The sequence below is a fragment of the Echinops telfairi genome, unplaced genomic scaffold (assembly GCF_000313985.2).
Source record: "Echinops telfairi isolate 266 unplaced genomic scaffold, ASM31398v2 ScPeMD7_2573;HRSCAF=3158, whole genome shotgun sequence".
Taxonomy (NCBI): Eukaryota; Metazoa; Chordata; class Mammalia; order Afrosoricida; family Tenrecidae; genus Echinops; species Echinops telfairi.
The window spans coordinates 17,765,516-17,775,107 of record NW_022106471.1 but is presented as its reverse complement, the minus strand read 5'-3'; the positions used below and the strand labels follow the sequence as shown (position 1 = coordinate 17,775,107).

Sequence of the window (9,592 nt, the reverse complement as noted above, 5' to 3'; positions counted from 1 at the left end):
GCGGGATCCCATCGGGCGCAATTCCAACACTGTGTCTCTGGTGTCCCCTGTAGGGCTATGGGTCAGTAAGGGACATCATGTCTCATAGTGGGGCTGACTATGTGGTCCTCTCTGTGGACTGGCTGCTCTAATCGGGAACATTGTCCTGGAGGCCTGGTGGGCCAGGATGTGCTCCACTCTCTCCTCCTCCCCCTTCATCTGCTCCCGTGTGCTACAATCAGATATGTCCCCCTCCCGGAGCTGCAGATTCAGTGCCATCCTTTGAAATAAACTCTTCTAGGGGGAGGGGGAGGTGTCCACTTAGTAGTTGGGATTGGGGCCGGCTCCCAAGACCTCTCCACTGGTTCCCTACTCCACGCCAGCATGTTGCATTCACATCTTGGAGCACTGGGCTGAAGTCTAGTGAGGGCAAACCCTTAATTAGTAAATGTTGACCTGGCTTTCTTAAAATTTATTTTTATTCCTTAGAAAAGTAGAGAAAAAGGATAAAAGATAGATCACCTAACTATCCCCCAGAAAATACCCAGTGACATTCGTCCTGTTTTAATAAAAGGAGTGTATACCAGAAATGAAATGTTCAATGTTTCTCTGCCATCATCTCACTTCCCCAAAGTAACTGCTATGCACACTTTCTTAGTTGACTCTCCACAAGAATGAAATGGGTGTAGGCAGATGGTGGTACACCCTTTTTGTTTGTACAGAGATCATACTAAACGCATAGCCCCACACTTTTCTTCTCACTGAATATCTTGGAGATCTTTTCATGTCAGCAACAGCCGATCTCTTTTCAGTAGGTACACAGTATTACATCTATAAATGCATATAATTAACCTGACCTTTATTGATGTACCTTTATGTTGTTTGAAATTTTGCGATTATAAGCAGTGTTTTAGTAAGCACTTTTAAGTGTGTGTGTATGCGTTTGTGCATGCTAAAAATGTGTACAAAATATCTGCTTTTAAAAATTAAACAATTTGACATGTATGATTCAATGGCATTGATTATGTTCATCATGTGCAACTACTATATTGCTATGCTTTTTCAAGTATAGTCATAGGGAACATTGCTAGCAATATAGTCCTTAGAGCAAAGTCTATGCATACTAGAAGATTTCTTTCCAAAGCACTGGACCTGTTTACAAAGCTATCAACAAAAGCTCTTTTCCCATACACTGTCAATACTTGATTTTATCTAACTTATTTTAGCAAAGGGCATGTAGCCTAGAATTTGATGAAGGCCTCTGCTAGATATGTTGGGAAATTTAAAAAAAACAAACCAGTAAATGGTTACAAATACGGTACTCTGTGTGTATCAGCCGTTGTTCTCAATACATATCTGAAGAGACTTCAAGAAGTTCATGGGAAAATACCATTATCTTTTGACTCCATTTCTCAACATACTTTGGAAGTCTCCTCATATTAACTCATTTAATCTTTGTAACAATGCCTAAAAGAAATAAGACAAGCTCGCTCCAAGAATCAACATGGTGTCAAATGAGCAGAGTGAAGATGCATCACTTGTGGGTTTGTATGTGGAAAGATTAGAGGCTAACAGTGCGATAAGTCATGCTGGTGGTATCGAGGTCCAAGGGTAACTCTTAGTTGAGGGGTTTGGAGCTGGCAGTGGAATTTAAAGGAAGAGTTGAAAACCAGGACCATCTCAGGGGGGGTTGGGGGGGGCGGGAGGAGAACTGATAAATCCCAGAGAAGAAGGAGGTAGAGTTAAAAAGCTCTACATTCAGAATTAGTGTGACTAAAAAGCGGGTACATGATTTATAGAAAGCAGAACAATGATCATTCTTGACTAACATTATTAGATAAAAACAAAGACTAGAATTTATAGAATCGTCACTAGCATACATATCTGCTTGATGCTATTGAACATGGGTCATCATGGATCTCTTTTTCATCTAATAGGATAAGGATAGTGGGAAAACCTCTGTGGTTGTGGGGACATGGGACCCAGAAGAGCACATTGAATGGGCTAAGAAGAATACTGCTAGAGCCTATCACCTTCAAGACGATGGTACCCAGACAGTCAGGTAAGACTCCTTTCCCTTGGGATCTGATGAGTAGAATTGAAAACTCAATATTGAAAAACATGAAAACTTAATCACAAGTAAAACCTCTGATCCAGGGACATCTTTTGGGTTAGTTTTATCTTCTTGGGGAGACAGCCCAGTGTCAGTTACGAGCACAGTCTGGAGTAGTTCACCTGCATCAGATGCTGGCTCTCACCACTGAAGGCAAGTCACGTCATCTTTCCACAGCTGCAGCGTTCTTGTCTAACTTGTTTGTTGCCTCAGGGGGTTGTTGTGGCATTTGAATGAGGTGAAACAGTACTGAGGAGAGCAGGCAGCATGTGCTGCCCCTGCCTCTGACTGATGCTGGCACATGAGTGGTGGTCACAGTCGCCAAGCTTAGTTCCAGATATCAGATGAGAGGTGCCTATTAATTATTGCTTCATTCATGTGTGATCTGTACGTCTTCAAGAGGTATCTCATTCTATTTCAGTCTACACTTAGCATTTCCTTTTTAATTTAACGTTTGTTAAAGCTAACGGTTGGGAATTTCAAATATTGCAATGGATTTTCAAAAAATTACCTCACATATCTCTTTTGACCTATATTAGAGGGGGCTTCAAAAAGTTTGTGGAAGAATCCTATTATCTTGTATTTCTGTTTTGTTTCTAATGAACTTCCTGAAGCCCCCTTAAAAATATATTTCACTGTAGTTAGTTTTCTTAGGTAAATTATTTTCATTTCCCAAGAATAGCTGAGTTCCAGCTTTTCCTGCCCAATAGAATTTAAATTACCCATGCTTCTTCATAATCAGTCGGTCTGTTTGTCCTTCTTCACACAGATGGAATAGAAAGACTGATTTCAGAATATTCCGGCTTTTCTTGCTAAGCAAAATCAGAGATAGACATTTTAAGTTGTTACACTAACAAAATGTGTGGTGGTCATTTTTAATGTTTGTATTTGTTTCATGTGAAAACAACTAAATGTGCATGTGTCAATGGCTATTGAAGCACACGTGTGTGAAGCTAGTAAAATTAATGCTTTTGTTTGAATCCTGATTTGAAATTCATAGTGCACACCCTAAGCTTTACCTTACTACATTATTTTCATGGGAGTAGGGAGATGAGGATTGGAAAGAAAGAATAACTTGTTCACAAATAAAGGTTCAGGAGCTTGGGAAGTAGTTAACTTTTAAAGGAACAACTTTTTAAAAGAAATCTACAAATAACTTTTTGTACATCCATAAATATATAAGTTCAAGGTCATTAGTTAAACCAGTAGGAATCGTGTACTTTATATTCTTTTTATGAAATTTAAGTTTTTGCCACTTAGCCCTAGAAATAGCAATTTTAAAGAATATTTTACTGATGCAAAACTGAATCCTCCTTCTTCTACCCTGTCCATTAAAATTATTCTAAATCTGTAAGGTCTTGGTTTAATGAAGCATGTATATTTCTCTAATTCAGGATGGTGTCACATTTTTATGGGAATGGAGATATTTGTGATATAACTGACAAACCAAGACAGGTGACTGTAAAACTAAAGTAAGTTGGACTCTAATCATTCTTCATGCTTTTCTCTTTCACCAGCTTTCTGTGAACAAAAGTTTTATATCAAATATAACTCTAATTATTAAATTTTACAGAGCTCACTTGCACGGTATTTTTGTTAAGCTTAGGAAAAAGCTATTTAAAATAATCTGACATTGTATGAGTTAGGCACTGCCTTAAAGTACTCTCTATTTTAGGTGTAAAGAATCAGACTCTCCTCATGCTGTTACTGTATATATGCTAGAGCCTCATTCCTGTCAGTATATTCTTGGGGTAAGTGAAAAAGTAATTGAGAATTCAGTTTGGGGCCATGTTTTATTTATTTACTTACTTACTTACTGAGCTTACAAGGAATCTTCAAAAGTGTCTTATAGCCCATATGACTCAGCAGTTTTGCTCCTGAGTATGTACCCAAACGATTTGAATACAGGAACCTACCAGGTACTTCTACCCATTGCTCAAGGCAACATTAATCACCATAGCCAAAGGTGGAAACAACACAAGTATCCACCAACAGATAAATGGATAAACAAAGAGGAGTATAATCATTCAGTGGAGTGCCATTCAGCAACAAGTGAATTCTTATACATCCTTCCAACATGAATAAACTTTGAAACTGTTATGCTGATTGGCGTGGGTTAGACACCAAACTGAAGAAATATCTACAACGGTATGTTCCAGAGTGAGGTGCTGATCCCTGGGGGCACTGGAGACAGTGATCCTGGAGACCTGAAAAGACATGTAGACACCCACACTTTATCCAAGACAAAGGATGACGGGACATGGTCCTACATACTATGGATGAGTTGTCAAGAGAGACCAGTCCCTGGAGAAGGACATAATGTTTGGTAAAGTGAAGGGGCAGTGAGAAGGAGATGGATTGACAGAGTGTGTGCAACAGGGAGGCAGGCACAGGAAGAGTTGCGAAGATGATGCAGGACCACGCAGTGTTTCATTGTGTTGTGCATAAGGTCACTGTGTGTTAGAACCAACTGGATGGCACCTAACAACAGCGACACAAATTATCCTGAATGATAGACTACAGTACAGACATTTTTAATTCCCAAGGTGGCACTGAGTAATTTCTTTCCTAAAAGGGGACGGTAGGTCAAAGAAATTTAGGAACCTTAGGAATAAGAAAATGTTTATTAATGATTACCAGTACATTTGGAGAAGGAAGAGAAGAAACAGTATTCACAAACATATTTAACAAGTTAGCTAACAAAATAGTATGGAAAGTAAAGGACATTTATTTATTTATACATGTTTGTTAGTGCTGCATATACAAGGTGGCTTCAAAAAAAGTTTTTAGAAAAATGGTATTAAAAGATAATGGATTTTCCCCCACAATATGTTGCAGCCCCTTCATATATTCATTCATATGTTTAAAAAAAAACCAAACGCATATGGGGCAGTTATGAAAACTTCATACCCAGATACCTCCTTGGACTGGTAACTGGGCTTTAAGACGAAGGGCCATGGTCTTGGGAACATCTAGGCCAGCTGGCCTAAGAGAGTCCATACCGTTAATGTTCTCTATCCTAATTTCGTGAACAGTATCTAGGGTCTTAACAACAAGAATAGTCATCTGAGATACAGTGATTGTTCTCTTCCCATTTGGAGCGAAAGAGAGTGAAGGAAGCCAAAGACTCAAGGAAGCAATTCCTCCACATGAAGGACACCTTCCTATAGCCTGAGCCAGGACAGAATAGATGGTGCCACCACTAATGACTGCTCTGACAGGAGACACAAGAGAAGGTCCCAGTTGGAAAAGGAGGAAAATTCTAACTCAAATTCATAAGAAAGACCAGAATCACAAGCCTGATAGAGACTGGGAGAATCCCGAGACTGTTGCCCTCAGACACTGACAGAGTCCTGACACAAAGCAAGTTGTATATAAATCGTTGCATGGGAAAGTACTTCACTGTGTACAAAACACAAAATGTTTTTTCAGAAACATGTTAAGTAATACCATCTAGGAAACGCTATACATGCATACCTCATCTTTCTGTGCTTCATGTATAGTGTGCTTTTTCCACATTAAAGATTGAGCAAGTCTACCTGGGCCATTTTTCCACCAAAATGTGCTCGCTTTGTGTGTCTGTCACACTTTGGTGATTCTGACAATATGCCACAAATTTCTTGTAATGCTATTGCATAATTAATAGCCTATGGTATATTGTAAACATCATAACTTTGTTATGGACTGGGAAACTAAAAAGTTGATGGGACCCACTTTAGTGCAGTACTTTCTTTATTGTAGTCTGGAACCAAACCAGTAGTATCTCTGGAGTGTGCCTTAAATCAGGTGCAAAGGCTCACTTTCCAAGGTTTTCAATTGTAATTAAGTGGATATTACACCATTTTCCCCTGTTATCCCAAATGAGAGTTTAAACACTGGAGCCGTCCTTCTAAGACCCTTTAAAGATGTTAACTAGCACAGACTGCCCAGTAAATCCTAGACTAGTGCTAACTAAAACTGACTTCAAGAAAGTTTTTACCCAATCTGTGCCTGAGATTTAAAGTATACCTATCTTGGGTAGTTAGCTTTGTTGCACCTATATCCATGGGTATGTGGAGCATACAGGGGGCAAAGTTAGGAAAACGTCTTGGACATAACTAGTCTCGTTGGGGAAATGAGTCACTTTGCCTGAGGGCTCAGGACCACAGTCTAGAGCACGGGTTCTCAACCTTTCTAATGCCACGACCCTTTAATACAGTTCCTCATGTTGTGGTAAAACAACACACACACCCCCACCCCACCCCAGCCGCCAAAAAATTATTTTTGTTACTACTTCATAACTGTATTTTTGCTACTGTTAAGAATCGAGCAAAAATAAATAAGTAAAAAATAAAAAAGAATCGAGCAGCCCCTGTGAAAGGGTCGCTCGAGACACCACCACCACCATCACCCCCCAAAGGCTTCACACACAACCCACAGGTTGAAACCGCTGGTCTGGAGCAACACTAAGATCCATTGGCACCACAAAGTGTACATGCTACTTTGATGGGTAGCAAATAGCTTTAAAAACCTTTGGTGCAACTGTTGGTGTCTACTGACCAGCTGAAAGAAGGGTGCTGAACAGCAAATGACACAGGGAAGCAATTGGTCCAGTAGACTAATGGACCGAGCAAGCATCAGTCTCTGTGACTCTGAGACCACAAGAGAGGAAATATACCTGGGAGCCACTCCTCTTGACAGAGGTCGCATTTAAAGGTCCTGGGTAGAGTGGAAAAAAGATGTGGAGCAAAACTCAAAATTGTGAAGGAGACCAAGCCTGCTGATTGAACAGAGACTGGCGGAACCCCCGAGATCGTGGCCCTGAATCACTTTCCAAATCTGGAACTGAACTCACCCCTGTGGCTCAGTTTTCAGACAAACAGTGGGTCTGTTGTGGGGAATAACAACAGTGTGGAAGTATGCACACCATAGAACAACTGGCCAGCTGGGATGAGACCCCAGGAACAAATTAATTAGGGAAAGCAGTCCAGACAGGAAACACAGCAAGGAAATGGGATGCATGATCTTACATTGAAGGCATGAATAAGTTGAAGCAATGAATCACTGAATTAAAACTTGATAATTTCCTCTGTAAGCTTTTTGTCCAATTTACAGCGAAAGTTTTGTAAAACAAAGCAGTACCTGTCTTAAAAGTTTATTGGGAAGATTACCCAAAATCATATAAACTCTCGATATAAATTATTAGTATTGCAAAATCATTAACAGGCCCACTAATGTAATTCCTTTTAAATCCCCATTTCAACTATTCAGAGTTAATAAATTATGCTGCAGAAAAAGCTGGAAAACTGATTATTCCCCAAAGGTGGAGTTTGCGCTGTAATTGTGCAAGTGCCTTTGGTCGTCAGAGTCCTCTGTCACTTTGTTGTACAGGCTCTAGCTGTGGCTCTCTTCCTCTTCTCGCCACCTCGTCCCTCTTGCCATGTTGAGATGAAAATATCTTCTCTAGCCATCTGATTTGTTTCCAAAGCCCTCAACTTATAGGTCGCTTATCCAAAACAAGGGCTCATGTGCATTATGCATGTATTCATTCAGCAGAACAATGCCGAGTAAAGGTTTTATCTCTAGACTTTTTAATGATTTTGTGTTGTTGCTGTTCTTTAGGTTGAATCTCCAGTGATTTGCAAAATCTTGGATACAGCAGACGAACACGGACTTCTTTCTCTCCCCAACTGATCAGGTTGGGGGCAAGATAACATCATTGAAAGTCATGATGATTTCTTGTTCTGGTGACCATGTGTCTCGTTACAGAGTTCTCAGCCATCTGGACCTCACTTAAAGGATTGTATCAAAGGACTCTCAACCACTTTGTGAGCATCTGTGTGTATATAAGAGCTTATTGATAAATTTCTAAGGCAGAAACTTGTGTCTTGTTTTTCATTTTTCTGTGTCTTATGAAATGACCGTGGGTGTGTGTTTTCTTTGCTTGGATAATGTGATTCCAGAATAAATCTCATTCAAGCAATTACAGAGTGTGGCTTATTATAATGTGATCACCATCGATCTAACTATTGAAAGTTTTTCGATAACAGACAAGTTATATAACTAGCCGGTGAAGTAAAGATGATGAAGAAAGCTACAATAGTGAGAGGGGGGTTAAATGAAATCTTGTAAAATATGAAATTCCAGGGCCTGAAATCCTTCCAACAAAGTTTTCTTGAGCTCCTGCCTTTCTCGGCACTAAAGGAGACCCCAAGCACAGAAAGGCGTGCAAGTTGCCTTCCCTCAGCGCTGCTGCCCTCTCAAGGCGCTCTGTTCACAGTCCTCTGCTTTTCTCGCAGATCTTGCTTTCTTTTCCTCCCAAGTTCTGACCAAGGTCATTTTAGCTTCAGTCTGATATAAACTATTTCAGGGTTAGTGGTAGACTCTGGTTTAGAAAAAATGTGCTTTGAATATCCAAAACTAGGTTTGAGTCCTCTTGAACTTACTGGCTGGACAAGTTAATTAACCTTGCTGAGCTTCACGTTCTCTTTGGTAAAATAGAATACGTCCTAAGGTGGCGATATCACTATCAATTGTTGCATATGAAAAGTCACTGCCCAGTATTTCACCTAATTCCCAGTAAGTTCATTTCTTGGTATTGCCCTATCACATATTAACATAATGAAATTTGGTTTTGCAAGCAGAAATAATGAAATCAAAGACTGAAGCCATTAAAACTCATATTTGAGAGCATCCTTGGTGACCAATAAGTTAACAGGGAAGTTACAAATGAGAGGATGGTGCTAGAAGACAGAATATTGGAGCAAACCTGTTTCTTGTAAGAGGAAAATACAAGGGAGTACACCCCTCCTCCCAAAAACATACTGGAAAAAGCTCTGCTAGGCAGGTCTTTCCTGGTATGCATTCTTCCCACTAGGTTAGCATCCAGCAGCTCGCTGAGTTGGTGCGCTGTGCCGCTGCCTGGGGAGGTTCTCTGGTCACAGTGAAGTTTTCATAAAAGCAGTTTTCGCTTGAACCTCAGCTTTTTGTGATGGCTGATTTAAGAGAACACTGTGGCTGTGAAATTTTGTTTCCTGCTCTGGAAAAATGCCACAGAAACTGTTGTGTTGTTGAACACGGCTTACAAGGACAGCGCTGTGGGAAAAACAAGTGTACAAGTGGCTTGCTCATTTCAAAATGAAATGTTGATTGATGACAAACCTCACTTCCCTAACAGACAAAAATGTTGATAAAATTAGTGCGCTTGTGCTCGAAGACCAATGACAGGACCATTGAAGAGAAGGAGAAGTTAACTGGACTATCTTGGAACTTGGTTCAGTGAATTTTCACGGGTGATTTGGGAATGAGATGGGTGGCTGTGAAATTTGTGCCTCAGGTTCTGACTGACCAGCAAAAAAAGAGTCAACTGGAAACATGCTGAGCTTTTAAAAAAAACAGCTCAGAAGCGACCCAGACTTCACAAGGTCATTACTCATGATGAGACATGGTGCTATTCTTATGACCCCAAAAGCAAACATCAATCAAGCCAGTGGAAGATGCCATCATCACCTCACCCAAAAA

At 40.2% G+C, this 9,592-nt stretch overlaps 1 protein-coding gene and 1 long non-coding RNA gene across 2 annotated transcripts in view; one reads left to right on the top strand and one right to left on the bottom strand.

Annotated features, from left to right (window-relative positions):
- The window catches only part of LOC101652105 (ankyrin repeat and SOCS box protein 3), a 141,220-nt gene that overhangs the window by 108,376 nt on the left and 23,252 nt on the right, over positions 1 to 9,592 (bottom strand). The gene's annotated exons all lie outside the window — the stretch shown is intronic.
- LOC123522162 lies at positions 3,494 to 8,057 on the top strand. The gene is made up of 2 exons (XR_006680452.1): positions 3,494 to 3,564; positions 7,694 to 8,057. It is a non-coding gene; the product is annotated as an uncharacterized LOC123522162 (long non-coding RNA).